Raw genomic sequence first — 16,206 nt, forward strand, 5'->3', positions numbered from 1 at the left:
CATAGAAACGTAACTCGATTTAGAAGGAGTGGTCACAGAACCCATAGTATTTCATAGCGAAGCAATTTCTGTATTAATTTGCCAATGTGAGGGAGCGAGGGATGCAGTAAAGAAGGAATAGTGCATCGGAAAGTAGATAGTCGAATCCCAAAAGAAATTCCATTCCCTTCTATAGAAACGATGCTCGATTAAGAAGGCGAATTCATAGATCCCATAGTATTTTATAGCGTCGCAATGTCTGTGTTAATTCGTCAATGTGAGGGAGTGAGGGATGCAGTAAAGACAGAATAGCGCATCCGAAAGGAGATACTCGTATCCCAAAAGAAAATCCTGACGTTACCATAGAAACGTTACTCGATTTGGAATAAGAAGTCATAGAACTAATAGTAGTTCATAGCGACGCAATTTCTGTGTTAATTCGTCAATGTGAGGGAGCGAGGGATGCAGTGAAGAAGGAATAGTGCATCGGAAAGGAGATACTCGTTTCCCAAAAGAAAATCCTGTCGTTTCCAGAGAAACGTTGCTCGATTAAGAAGGAGATGTCATAGAACCCATAGAATTTCATAACAACGCAATTTCGGTGTTAATTCTTCAATGTGACGGAGCGATGCATGCAGTAAAGAAGGAGTAGTGCATCGAAAAGGAGATACTCGTATCCCAAAAGAAAATCCGTTCGTTTCTATAGAAACGTTACTCGATTTAGAAGGAGAGGTCATAGAACCCATTGAATTTCATAGTGACGCAATTTCTGTGTTAATTCGACAGTGTAAAGGAGCGAGGGATGCAGTATAGAAGGAATAACGCTTCGAAAGGAGGTAGTCTTATAACAAGAGGATATCCTGTAGCTTCCATTAAAACGTTACTCGATTTAGATGGAGAAGTCATAGAGCCCATAGTATATCATAGCGACGCAATTTCTGTGTTTAGTCGTCCATGTGAGGGGGCGCGAGATGCAGTACAGAAGGAATAGTGCATCGGAAAGGTGATACACGTATTTCAAAATAAAATACTGTCGTTTCACTAGAAACGTTACTCGATTTAGGATTAGAAGTCATAGAACCCATAGTATTTCATAGCGACGCAATTTCTGTGTTAATTCGTCAAAGTGAGATAGCGAGGGATGCAGCAAAGAAGGAATAGTTCATCGGAAAGAAGATAGTCGTATCCCAAAAGTAAATCCTATCGTTTCCATAGAAACGTCACTCGATTTAGAAGGAGAAGTCATAGAAACCAAAGTTTTTCATAGCGACGCAATTTCTGTGTTAATTCGTCAATGTGAGACAGCGAGGGACGCAGTAAAGAAAAATTAGTGCATCGGTAAGAAGATAGTCGTATCCCAAAAGAAAATCCTGTCGTATCCACAGAAACGTTACTCGATTCAGAACGAGATGCCATAGTACCTGTAGTATTTCATAGCGATGCAATTTCTGTGTTATTTCGTCAGTGTGAGGAAGCAAATGATGCAGTAAAGAAGGTGTAGTGCATAGGAAAGGAAATACTCGTATCCCAAAAGAAAATAATGTCGTTTCCATTGAAACGTTACTCGATTTAGAAGGAGTAGTCATAGACCCCGTAGTGTTTCATAGGGACGTAATTTCTGTGTTAATTCGCCAATGTGAGGGAGTCAGGGATGCAGTAAGGAAGGTATAGTGCTGTGGAAAGGAGATACTCGTATCCCAAAGAAAACCCTGTCGTATCCATTGAAACGTTTTTCGATTTAGGAGGAGTAGTCATAGAACACATAGTATTTCATTGTGACGTAATTTCTTTGTTAATTCGTCAATGTGACGGAGCGAGGGATGCAGTACAGAAGGAATAGTGCATCGGAAAGGAGATATTCGTATCCAAATAGAAAATCTTGTCGATTCCATATAAACGTTACTCGAGTTGGAAGGAGTTGACATAGAATCCATAGTTCATCAGAGCAACGCGATTACTATGTTAATTCGGTAATGTGGGGGAGCGTGGGATGCAGTAAAGAACGAATAGTGAATCGGAAACGAAATACTTGTATCCCAAAAGAAAATCCTGAAGTTTCCGTAGAAACGTTACTCGATTTAGATGGAGAAGTCATAGAACCCATAGTATTTCATAGCGAAGCAATTTCTGTGTTAAATCGTCAATGTGAGGGAGCGAGGGATGCAGTACAGAACGAATAGTGCATCGGAAAGGAGATGGACGTATCCCAAAAGAAATTCCTGTCGTTTCCATAGAAACGTTACTATATTTGTGAGGAGAAGCCATAGAACCGATAGTATTTGATAGCGACGCAATGTCTGTGTTAATTCGTCAATGTGAGTGAGCGAGGGATGCAGTAATGAAGGAATAGTGCAACGGAAAGGAAATAGTCGTATCCCAAACCAAAATCTTTTCGTGTTCATAGAAACGTTACTCGAATTAAAAGGAGAAGTCATAGAACCAGTAGTATTTCATAGCGACGTAATTTCTGTGTTAATTCGTCAATGTGATGGAGAGATGGATGCAGTAAAGAAGGAATAGTTCATTGGAAAGGAGATTCTCGTATCCCAAATGAAAATCTTTTCGTGTCCATAGAAACGTTACTCGATTTAGAAGGAGAAGTCATAGAACCCATAGTATATCATAGCGACGCAATATCTGTGTTAATTCGTCGATGTGAGGGAGCGAGGGATGCAGTAAAGAATGAATTGTGCATCGGAAAGGAGATACACGTATCCCAAAAGAAAATACTGACGTTTCCATAGAAACGTTACTCGAGTTGGAATGAGATGTCATAGAACCCATAGTAATTCATAGCAACGCAATTTATGTGTTAATTCGACAATGTGAGGGAGCGAGGGATGCAGCAAGGAAGGTATAGTGCATTGGGAAGGAGATACTCGTATCCCAAAAGAAAAGCCTGTCGTTTCCATTGAAACGTTACTCGATTTTGAAGGAGAAGTCATAGAACCCATAGTATATCATAGCGACGCAATATATGTGTTAATTCGTCAATGTGACGGAGCGAGGGATGCAGTACAGAAGGAATAGTGCATCGGAAAGGAGATATTCGTATCCCAAAAGAAAATCCTGTCGTTTCCATAATAACGTCACTCGATTTAGAAGGAGAACTCGTAGAACATACTGTATTTCATAGCGCCGCAATTTCTGTGTTAATTCGTCAATGTGAGTGAGCGAGGGATGCAGTAAAGAAGGAATAGTGCATCGGAATGGAGATACTCGTATCCCAAAAGAAAACCCTGTCGTTTACATACAAACGTTGCATGATTTAGTAGGAGAGGTCATAGAACCCATACTATTTCATAGCGACGCAATTTCTGTGTTAATTAGTCAATGTGAGGGAGCGTGGGATGCAGTAAAGAAGGAATAGTGCACCGGAAATAGGATAGTCGTAACCCAAAAGAAATTCCTGTCGTATCCATTGAAACGTTACTCGATTTAGAAGGACTTGCCATAGAACCCATAGTAACTCATAGCGACGCTATTTCTGTGTTAATTCGTCAGTGTGAGGGAGCGAGGGATACAGTAAAGAATGAATAGTGCATCGGTAAAAAGATACTTGTTTCCCAAAGCAAATCCTGTCGTTTCCATAGAAATGTTACTCGATTTAGAAGGAGTAATCATAGAACCCATGGTACTTCATAGCAACGTAATTTCTGTGCTAATTCGACAATGTGAGGGAGCCAGGGATGCAGTAAAGAAGGTGTAGTGCATAGGAAAGGAGATACTCGTATCAAAAACAAAATAATGTCGTATCCATAGAAACGTTACTCGATTTGGAAGAAAAGGTCATAGAACCCATAATATTTCATAGCGACGCAATTTCTTTGTTTAGTCGTCAACGTGAGGGAGCGAAGAATGCAGAAAAAAAAAGAATACAGCATCGGAAAGGAGATACTCGTATCCCAAAAGAAAATCCTGTCGTTTCCACAGAAACGTTACTCGATTTTGAAGAAGAAGTCATAGAACCCATTGTATTTCATAGTGACGCAATTTCTGTGTTGATTCGTCAATGTGAGGGAGCGAGGGATGCAGTGTAGATGGAATAGTTATTCGGAAAGGAAATAGTCGTATCCCACAAGAAAATCCTGTCGTTTCCATAGAAACGTTACTCAATTTAGAAGGAGTAGTCTAAGAACACATAATAACTCATAGCGACGAAATTTCTGTGTTAATTCTACAATGTGAGTTAGCGAGGGATCAGGAAAGTATTTTTAGTACATAGGAACGGAGATACTCGTTACCCAATAGATAATCCTGTCGTTTCCATAGAAACGTTACTCAATTAAGAAGGAGAAGTCATCGAACCCATAGTATTTCATAGCGAGGCAATTTCTGTGATAATTCGTCAATGTGAGGGGCGAGGGATGTAGTAAAAAAGGAATAGTGCATCGGAAAAGAGATAGTCGTATCCAATAAGAAAATCCTGTCGTTTCCATAGAAACGATACTCGATTTAGTAGGAGAACTCATACAACCCATAGTATTTCATAGCGACGCAATTTCTGTGTTAATTCGTCAATGTGAGGGAGCGAGGGATGCAGTAAAGATGGAATAGTGCATCGGAGTGGAGATAGTCGTATCCCAAAAGAAAATCCTGTCGATTCCATTGAAACCTTACTCGATATAGAAGGAGAAGTTATAAAACCCATAGTATTTCATAGCCATGCAATTTCTGTGTTAATTCGTCAATGTGAAGGAGCGAGGGATGCTGTAAAGAAGGAATAGTGCATCGGAAAAGAGATGGTCGTATCCCAAAAGAATATCCTGTTGTTCCCATAGAAACATTACTCGATTTAGAAGGAGAAGTCATAGAACCCATAGTATTTCATAGCGACGCAATTTCTGTTTTAATTCATCAGTGTGAGGGAGCGAGGGATGCAGTAAAGATGGAATAGTGCATCGGAAAGGAGATAGTCGTATCCCAAAAGAAAATCCTGTCGTTTCCATTGAAACCTTACTCGATTTAGAAGGAGAAGTTATAAAACCCATAGTATTTCATAGCCATGCAATTTCTGTGTTAATTCGTCAATGTGAAGGAGCGAGGGATGCAGTAAAGAAGGAATAGTGCATCGGAAAAGAGATGGTCGTATCCCAAAATAAAATCCTGTCGTTCCCATAGAAACGTTACTCCATTTAGAAGGAGATGTCATAGAAACCAAAGTATTGCATAGCGGCACAATTTCTGTGTTAACTCGTCAATGTGAGGGAGCTACAGATGCAGTAAAGCAGGAATAGTGCATCGGACTAAAGATACTCGTTCCCAAAAGAAAATCCTGTCGTTTCCATAGAAACATTACTCGATTTAGAAGGAGTAGTCATAGAACACTTACTATGTCATAGCGACCTAATATCTGTGTTAATTCGTCAATTTGAGGGAGCGAGGGATACAGTAAAGAATGTATAGTGCAAAGGAACGGAGATGCTCGTATCCCAAAAGAAAATCCTATCGATTCCATAGAAACGTTACTCGAATTAGATGTATATGTCATAGAACCCATAGTATTTCATAGCGACGAAATTTCTGTGTTAATTCGTCAATGTGAGAGAGCGAGGGATCCTGTAAAGAAGGAATAGTGCATCGGAAGAGAGATAGTCGTATCCCAAAGGAAAATCCTGTCGTTTCCATAGAAACGATACTCGATTTAGAAGGAGAAGTCATGGAACACATAGTATTTCATAGCGACGCAATTTCTGTGTTAAATCGTCAATGTGAGGGAGCGAGGGATGCAGTAAAGAAGGAGTAGTGCATCGGAAAGGAGATACTCGTATCCCACAAGAAAATATAGTCGTTTCCATAGAAACGTTACACAATTTAGAAGGACTAGAAATAGAACCCATAGTATTTCATAGCGACGTAATTTCTTTGTTAAATCGTCAATGTGAGGAAGCGAGGGATGCAGTAAAGAAGTTATAGTACATAGGAACGGAGATACTCGTTACCCAAAAGTTTATCCTTTCGTTTCCATTGAAACGTTACTCAATTTAGAAGGAGAAGTCATAGAACCCATAGTATTTCATAGCGAGGCAATTTCTGTGTTAATTCGTCAACGTGAGAGATGAGGGGTGAAATAAAGAAGGAATAGTGCATCGGAAAAGAGATAGTCGTACCCCAAAAGAAAATCCTTTCGTTTCCATAGAAACGATACTCGATTTAGAAGGAGAAGTCACAGAGCCCATTGTATTTTATAGCGACGCAATTTTTGTGTTGATTCGTCAGTGTGAGACAGCGAGGGATGCGGTAAAGAAGAAATAGTGCATCGGAAAGGAGTTAGTCGTATCCCAAAAGAAAATCCAGTCGTTTCCATAGAAACGTCACTCGAGTTGGAAGGAGTTGTCATAGAAACCATAGCATTTCATATAAACGCATTTTCTGTGTTCATTCGTCAATGTGAGGGAGCGAGTGATGCAGTAAAGAACGAATAGTGCATTGTAAAAGAAATACTCGCATCCCAAAAGAAAATCCTGTCGTTTCCATAGAAACGTTACTCGATTTAGAAATAGAAGTCATAAAACCCATAGTATTTCAAAACGACGCAATTTCTGATTTAATTCGTCAATGTGCGGGAGTGAGAGATGCAGTAAAGAAGGACTAGTGCATCGGTAAGGAGATAGTCGTATCCCAAAAGAAAATCCTGTCGCTTCCATAGAAATGTTACTCGAGTTGGAATGAGATGTCATAGAACCCATAGTAATTCATAGCAACGCAATTTATGTGTTAATCCGTCTATTTGAAGGAGCGAGGGATGCAGTTAAAAAAGAATAGAGCATCGGAAAGGAGTTAGATGTATCCCAAAAGAAACTCCAGTCCTTTCGATTGACACGTTACTCGATTAAGAAGGAGATGTCATAGAACACATAGTATTTCATAGCGACGCAATTTCGGCGTTATTCCGTCAATGTAAGGTAGCGAGGTTTGCAGTAATGAAGGAATAGTGCATCGGAAAGAAGATATTCGTATCCCCAAAGAAAATCCTGTCGTTTCCATAGAAACGTTACTCCATTTAGAAGGAGAAGTCATAGAACCCATAGTATCTCATAGCGACGCAATTTCTGTGTTAATTCGTCAATGTGAGGGAGCGAGGGATGCAGTAAAGAAGGAATAGTTCATCGGAAAGGAGATACTCGTATCCAAAATGATTATCCTGTCGTTTGCAGAGAAACGTTACTCGATTTAGAAGGAGAAGTCATAGAACCCATAGTATTTCAGAGCGACGCAATTTCTGTTTTAATTCGTCAATGTGACGGAGCGAGGGATGCAGTAAGGAAGGAATAATGCCTCGGATATTAGATAGTCGTATCCCAAAAGAAAATCCTCTGGTTCCCATAGAAACGTTAACTCGATTCAGAAGGAGAAGTAATAGAAAACACAGTATTTCATAGCGACGCAATTTCTGAGTTAATTCGTCAATGTGCGGGTGCGAGGGAGGCAGTAAAGAAGGTACAGTGAATCGGGAAAAGTTACTCGTATCCCAAAAGAAAATCCTTTCGTTTCCATAAAAACGTTACGCGATATAGGAGAAGAAGTCATCGAACCCATAGTATTTCATATCGACGCAATTTCTGTGTAATTTCGTCAATGTCAGAGAGCGAGGAATGCAGCAAAGATGGAATAGTGCAACGCAAAGGACATAGTTGTATCCCAAAAGAAGATCCTGTAGTTTCCATTGAAACGTTACTCGATTTAGAAGGAGAAGTCATAGAACCAATAGTTTTTCATAGCGACGTAATTTCGTCTTTAATTCGTTAATGTGACGGAGGGAGTGATGTAGTAAAGAAGGAATAGTGCATCGGAAAGGAGATACTCGTATCCTAAAAGAAAATCCTGTTGTTTCCATAGAAACGTTACTTGATTTGGAAGAAGAAGTCATAGAACACATAGTACTTCAGAGCGACGCAATTTCTGTGTTAATTCGTCAACGTGAGGGAGCGAGGGATGCAGTAAAGAAGGAATACTGCATCGAAAAGGAGATACTCGTATCCCAAAAAATAATCCTGTCCTTTCCATAGGAACGTTATACGATTTAGAAGATGTCATAGAACACATAGTATTTCATACCGACGCAATTTCTGTGTTAATTGGTCAATGTGAGGGAGCGAGGGATGCAGTAAAGATGGAATACTGCATCGGAAAGGAGATACTCGTATCCCAAAAGAAAATCATGTCGCTTCCATAGAAACGATACTCGATTTAGATGGAGAAGTCATACAACCAATTGTATGTCACAGCGACGCAATTTGTGTGTTAATTCGTCAATGTGAGGGAGCGATTGATGCAGTGAAGAAGGAATAGTGCATCGCAAGGAGATACACGTATCCCAAAAGACAATCCAGTCGTTTAAATAGAAACGTTACTCGATATAGAAGGAGATGTCATAGAACACATTGTATTTCACAGCGACACAATATCTGTGTTTATTGGTCAATGCAAGGGAGCGAGGTATGCAGTAAAGTAGGAATAGTGCATCAGAAAGAAGATACACGTTTCCCAAAAGAAAATCCTGTCGTTTCCATAGAAACTTTATTTGATTTTGAAGGAGTAGTCATAAAACCCATAGTATTTCATACCGCCATATTATCTGTGTTAATTCGTCAATGTGAGGGAGAGAAGGAGGCAGTAATGAAGGTATAGTGCATCGGAAAGAAGATACTCGTATCCCAAAATAAAATCCTGTCGTTTCCATGGAAACGTTACTTGACTTACAAAGAGAAGTCCTAGAACCCATAGTATTACATAGCGACGTAATTTCTGTGTTAATTCGTCAATGTGAGAGAGCGAGGTATGCAGTAAAGAAGGAATAGTGCATCGGAAAGGAGATAGTCGTATCCCAAAAAAAAATGCTGTCGTTTCCATAGGAACGTTTCTCGATTTAGTAGGAGAAGTCATAGAACACATAGCTTTGCATTGAGACGAAATTTCTGTGTTTATTCGTCAATTTGAAGCAGCGAAGTATGCAGTAAAGAAGGAATACTGCATTGGAAAGGAGATACTCGTATCCCTAAGGAAAATCCTGTCGTTTCCATAGAAACGTTACTCAATTTAGACGAAGAAGTCATAGAACCCATAGTATTTCAAAGCGATCAATTTCTGTGTTAATTCGTCAATGTGAGGGAGCGAGGGATGCAGTAAAGAAGGAATAGTGCATCGGGAAGGAGATACTCGTATCCCAAAAGAAAATCCTGTCGTTTCCATAGAAATGTTACTCCATTTAGAAGGATAAGTCATAGAACACATTGTATTTCATAGCGACACAATTTCTGTGTTAATTCGTCAATGTGAGGGTGCGAGGGATGCAGTAAAGAGGGAATAATGGATCGGAAAGGAGATACTCGTATCCCAAAAGAAAATCCTGTCGTTTCCATGGAAACGTTACTCGTTTTAGATGGAGAAGTCATAGAACCCATAGCATTTCATAGCGACGCAATTTCAGTGTTCATTCGTCAATGCGAGGGAGCGAGGAAAGCAGTAAAGCAGGAATAGTGCATCGGAAAGGAGATACTCGTATCCTAGAAGATAATCCTGCCCGTACCATAGAAACGTTACTCGATATAAATGGAAAAGTCATAGAACCCATTGGATTTCATAGCGACGCAATTTCTGTGTTAATTTGTCAATGCGAGGGAGCTAGGGATGCAGTAACGAAGGAATAGTGCATCGGAAAGGAGATACTCGTATCCCAAAAGCAATTCCAGTCGTTTTCATAGAAACGTTAATCGATTTAGAAGGAGATGTCATAGAACACATAGTAAGTCATAGCGACGCAATATATGTGTTAATTGGTCAATGTGAGGGAGCGAGGTATGCAGTAAAGAAGGAATAGTGCATCACATAGAAGATACTCGTTTCCCAAAAGAAAATCCTGTCGTTTCCATAGAAACTTTATTTGATTTAGAAGGAGTAGTCATAGAACCCATAGTATTTCATTGGGCCATATTATTTGTGTTAATTCGTCAATGTGTGGGAGAGAAGTAGGCAGTAAAGAAGGTATGGTGCATCGGAAAGAAGATACTCGCATCCCAAAATAAAATCCTGTCGTTTCCATGGAAACGTTACTTGATTTAGAAAGAGAAGTCCTAGACCCATAGTATTACATAGCAACGTAATTTCTGTGTTAATTCGTCAAAGTGAGAGAGCGAGGGATGCAGTAAAGAAGGAATAGTGCATCGGAAAGTAGATAGGCGTATCCCAAAAAAAAAATCCTTTCGTTTCCATAGAAACGTTACTCGATTTAGAAGGAGAAATCATAGAACACATAGCTTTGCATTGATACGAAATTTCTATTTTTATTCGTCAATGTGAAGTAGCGAAGTATGCTGTAAAGAAGAAATACTGCATCAGAAAGGAGATACTCGTATCCCTAAGGAAAATCCTGTCGTTTGCATAGAAACGTTACTCAATTTAGAAGAAGAAGTCATAGAACCCATAGTATTTCATAGCGATCAATTTCTGTGTTAATTTGTCAATGTGAGGGAGCGAGGGATGCGCTAAAGAAGGAATAGTGCATCGGAAAGGAGATACTCGTATCCCTATGGAAAATCCTGTCGTTTCCATAGAAACGTTACTCAATTTAGAAGAAGAAGTCATAGATGGAATAGTGCTTCGGAAAGGAGATAGTCGTATCCCAAAAGAAAATCCTGTCGTTTCCATTGAAACCTTACTCGATTTAGAAGGAGAAGTTATAAAACCCATAGTATTTCATAGCCATGCAATTTCTGTGTTAATTCGTCAATGTGAAGGAGCGAGGGATGCAGTAAGGAAGGAATAGTGCATCGGAAAAGAGATGGTCGTATCCCAAAAGAAAATCCTGTCGTTCCCATAGAAACGTTACTCGATTTAGAAGGAGAAGTCATAGAACCCATAGTATTTCATAGCGACGCAATTTCTGTTTTAATTCATCAGTGTGAGGGAGCGAGGGATGCAGTAAAGATGGAATAGTGCATCGGAAAGGAGATAGTCGTATCCCAAAAGAAAATCCTGTCGTTTCCATTGAGACCTTACTCGATTTAGAAGGGGAAGTTATAAAACCCATAGTATTTCATAGCCATGCAATTTCTGTGTTAATTCGTCAATGTGAAGGAGCGAGGGATGCTGTAAAGAAGGAATAGTGCATCGGAAAAGAGATGGTCGTATCCCAAAAGAAAATCCTGTCGTTCCCATTGAAACATTACTCGATTTAGAAGGAGAAGTCATAGAACCCATAGTATTTCATAGCGACGCAATTTCTGTTTTAATTCATCAGTGTGAGGGAGCGAGGGATGCAGTAAAGATGGAATAGTGCATCGGAAAGGAGATAGTCGTATCCCAAAAGAAAATCCTGTCGTTTCCATTGAGACCTTACTCGATTTAGAAGGGGAAGTTATAAAACCCATAGTATTTCATAGCCAAGCAATTTCTGTGTTAATTCGTCAATGTGAAGGAGCGAGGGATGCAGTAAAGAAGGAATAGTGCATCGAAAAGGAGAGACTCGTATCCCAAAAGAAAATTCTGTCGTTTCCATAGAAATGTTACTATATTTAGAAGGTGAAGTCATAGAACACATAGTATTTCATAGCGACGCAATTTCTGTGTTATTACGTCAATGTAACGGAAAGAGGGATGCAGTGAGGAAGAAATAGTGCATCGGAAAGGAGATACTCGTATCCCAAAAGAAAATCCTGTCGTTTCCGTAGAAACGTTACCCGATTTAGAAGGAGAAGTCATAGAACACATAGTATTTCATAGCGTCGCAATATCTGTGTTAAATCGTCAATGTGAGGGAGCGATGGATGCAGTAAAGAAGGAATAGTGCATCGGAAAGGAGATACTCTTATCCCAAAAGAAAATCCTGACGTTTCCATAGAAACGTTACTCGATTTAGAAGGAGAAGACATAGAACCCATAGTATATCGTAGCAAAAAATTTCAGTGTTAATTCGTCAATTTGAGAGAGCGAGGGATGCAGAAAAGAAGGAATAGAGCATCGAAAAGGAGAGACTCATATCCCAAAAGAAAATCTTGTCGTATCCCAAAAAAAAAAATCCTTTCGTTTCCATAGAAACGTTACTCGATTTAGAAGGAGAAATCATAGAACACATAGCTTTGCATTGATACGAAATTTCTATTTTTATTCGTCAATGTGAAGTAGCGAAGTATGCTGTAAAGAAGAAATACTGCATCAGAAAGGAGATACTCGTATCCCTAAGGAAAATCCTGTCGTTTGCATAGAAACGTTACTCAATTTAGAAGGAGAAGTCATAGAACACATAGTATTTCATAGCGACGCAATTTCTGTGTTAATTCGCCAGTGTTAGGGAGCGATGGAAGCTGTAATGAAGGAATAGTGCATCAGAAATGAGATACTCGTATCCCAAAAGAAGATCCTTTCGTTTCCATAGAAACGTTACTCGATTTAGAAGGAGAAGACACAGAGGCCATTGTATTTCATAGCGACGCAATTTTTGTGTTGTTTCGTCAGTGTGAGAAAGCGAGGGATGCAGGAAAGAAGGAATAGTGCATCGGAAAGTAGATACTCGTATCCCAGAAGAGAATCCTGTCGTTTCCATAGAAACGTTACTCGATTTAGAAGGAGAAGTCATAGAACACATGGTATTTCATAGCGACGCAATATCTGTGTTAAATAGTCAATGTGAGGGAGCGAGGGATGCAGTGAAGAAGGAATAGTGGGTCGGAAAGGAGATACTCGTATCCCTAAAGAAACTCCTGTCGTTTCCATAGAAACGTAACTCGATTTAGAAGGAGAAGCCATAGAACTGAGAGTATTTCATAGCGACGCAATTACTGTGTTAATTCGCCAGTGTGAGGGAGCGAGGGATGCAGTAAAGAAGGAATAGAGCATCGGATATGAGATACTCGTATCCCAAAAGAAGATCCTGTCGCCTCCATAGAAACGTCACTTGTTTCAGAAGGAGAAGTCACAGAGCCCATTGTACTTCATAACGACGCAATTTTTGTGTTGTTTCGTCAGTGTGAGAAAGCGAGGGATGCAGGAAAGAAGGAATAGTGCATCGGAAAGTAGATACTCGTATCCCAGAAGAGAATCCTGTCGTTTCCATAGAAACGTTACTCGATTTAGAAGGAGAAGTCATAGAACACATGGTATTTCATAGCGACGCAATATCTGTGTTAAATAGTCAATGTGAGGGAGGGATGCAGTAAAGAAGGAATAGTGCATCGGAAAGGAGATACTCGTATCCCAAACGAAAATCCTGTCGTTTCCATAGAAACGTTACTCGATTTAGAAGGAGAAGTCACAGAGCCCATTGTATTTCATAGCGACGCAATTTTTGTGTTGATTCGTCAGTGTGTGAAAGCGAGGTATGCAGTAAAGTAGGAATAGTGCTTCGGAAAGGAGATACTCGTATCCCAAAAGAAAATCCTGCCGTTTCCATTGAAACGTTACTCGATTCAGAAGGAGAAGTCACAGAGCCCATTGTATTTCATAGCGACGCAATTTTTGTGTTGATTCGTCAGTGTGGGAAAGCTAGGGATGCAGTAAAGAAGGAATAGTGCATCGCAAAGGAGCTAGTTATATGCCAAAAGAGAATCCTGCCGTTTCCATAGAAACGTTACTCGATTTAGAAGGAGAAGTCATAGAGCACATAGTATTTCATAGCGATCAATTTCTGTGTTAATTCGTCAATGTGAGGGAGGGATGCAGTAAAGAAGGAATAGTGCATCGGAAAGGAGATACTCGTATCCCAAAAGAAACTCCTGTCGTTTCCATAGAAACGTTACTCGATTTAGTAGGAGAAGCCATAGAACTGACAGTATTTCATAGCGACGCAATTTCTGTGTTAATTCGCCAGTGTGAGGGAGCGAGGGATGCAGTTAAGAAGTAATAGTGCATCGGAAATGAGATACTCGTATCCCAAAAGAAGATCCTGTCGTTTCCATTGAAACGTTACTCGATTCAGAAGGAGAAGTCACAGAGCCCATTGTATTTCATAGCGACGCAATTTTTGTGTTGATTCGTCAGTGTGGGGAAGCTAGGGATGCAGTAAAGAAGGAATAGTGCATCGCAAAGGAGATACTTGTATCCCAAAAGAGAATCCTGTCGTTTCCACAGAAACGTTACTCGATTTAGAAGGAGAAGTCATAGAACACATAGTATTTCATAGCGACGCTATATCTGTGTTAAATCGTCATTGTGAGGGAGCGAGGGATGCAGTAAAGAAGGAATAGGGCATCGGAAAGGAGATACTCGTATCCCAAAAGAAAATCCTGACGTTTCCATAGAAACGTTACTCTTTATAGAAGGAGAAGTCTTAGAACACATAGTATTTCATAGCGACGCAATTTCTGTGTTACTTCGCCAATGTGAGGGAGCGGGTGATGCAGTAAAGATGGAATAGTGCATCGGAAAGGAGATACTCGTATCCCAAAAAAAATCCTGTCGTTTCCATAGAAACGTTGCTCGATTTAGAAGGAGAGGGTATAGAACAGGTAGTATTTCATAGCGACGCAATTTCTGTGTTAATTCGCCAGTGTTAGGGAGCGATGGAAGCAGTAAAGAAGGAATAGTGCATCGGAAATGAGATACTCGTATCCCAAAAGAATATCCTGTCGTTTCCATAGAAACGTTACTCGATTTAGAAGGAGAAGTCACAGAGCCCATTGTATTTCATAGCGACGCAATTTTTGTGTTGATTCGTCAGTGTGAGAAAGCGAGGGATGCAGTAAAGAAGGAATAGTGCATCGGAATGGAGTTACTCGTATCTCAAAAGAAAATCCTGTCGTTTCCATTGAAACGTAACTCGATTTAGAAGGAGAAGCCATAGAATACATAGTATTTCATAGCGACGCAATATCTGTGTTAAATCCTCAATGTGAGGGAGCGAGGGATGCAGTAAAAAAGGAATAGTGCATCGGAAAGGAGATACTCGTATCCCAAAAGAAACTCTTGTCGTTTCTATAGAAACGTTACTCGATTTAGAAGGAGAAGCCATAGAACTGAAAGTATTTCACAGCGACGCAGTTTGTGTGTTAATTCGCCAGTGTGAGGGAGCGAGGGATTCAGTAAAGAAGTAATAATGCATCGGAAATGAGATACTCGAATCCCAAAAGAAGATCCTGTCGTTTCCATTGAAACGTTACTCGATTCAGAAGGAGAAGTCACAGAGCCCATTGTATTTCATAGCGACGCAATTATTGTGTTGATTCGTCAGTGTGGGAATGCTAGGGATGCAGTAAAGAAGGAATAGTGCTTCGCAAAGGAGATACTTGTATCCCAAAAGAGAATCCTGTCGTTTCCATAGAAACGTTACTCGATTTAGAAGGAGAAGTAATAGAACACATAGTATTTCATAGCGATCAATTTCTGTGTTAATTCGTCAATGTGAGGGAGGGATGCAGTAAAGAAGGAATAATGCATCGGAAAGGAGATACTCGTATCCCAAAAGAAACTCCTGTCGTTTCCATAGAAACGTTACTCGATTTAGAAGGAGAAGCCATAGAACTGATAGTATTTCATAGCGACGCAATTTCTGTGGTAATTCGCCAGTGTGAGGGAGCGAGGGATGCAGTAATGAAGTAATAATGCATCGGAAATGAGATACTCGTATCCCAAAAGAAGATCCTGTCGCTTCCATTGAAACGTTACTCGATTCAGAAGGAGAAGTCACAGAGCCCATTGTATTTCATAGCGACGCAATTTTTGTGTTGATTCGTCAGTGTGGGAAAGCTAGGGATGCAGTAAAGAAGGAATAGTGCATCGCAAAGGAGATACTTGTATCCCAAAAGAGAATCCTGTCGTTTCCATAGAAACATTACTCGATTTAGAAGGAGAAGTCATAGAACATATAGTATTTCATAGCGACGCAATATCTGTGTTAAATCGTCAATGTGACGGAGCGAGGGATGCAGTAAAGAAGGCACAGGGCATCGGAAAGGAGATATTCGTATCCCAAAAGGAAATCCTGACGTTTCCATAGAAACGTTACTCTTTGTAGAAGGAGAAGTCTTAGAACACATAGTATTTCATAGCGACGCAATTTCTGTGTTAATTCGTCAATGTGAGGGAGCGAGTGATGCAGTAAAGATGGAATAGTGCATCGGAAAGGAGATACTCGAATCCCAAACGAAAATCCTATCGTTTCCATAGAAACGTTACTCGATTTAGAAGGAGAGGCCATAGAACTGATAGTATTTCTTAGCGACGCAATTTCTGTGTTAATTCGACAGTGTTAGGGAGCGAGGGATGCCGTAAAGAAGGAATAGTGCATCGGAAAGG

Source organism: Schistocerca americana, unplaced genomic scaffold (assembly GCF_021461395.2).
Source record: "Schistocerca americana isolate TAMUIC-IGC-003095 unplaced genomic scaffold, iqSchAmer2.1 HiC_scaffold_14, whole genome shotgun sequence".
NCBI lineage: Eukaryota > Metazoa > Arthropoda > Insecta > Orthoptera > Acrididae > Schistocerca > Schistocerca americana.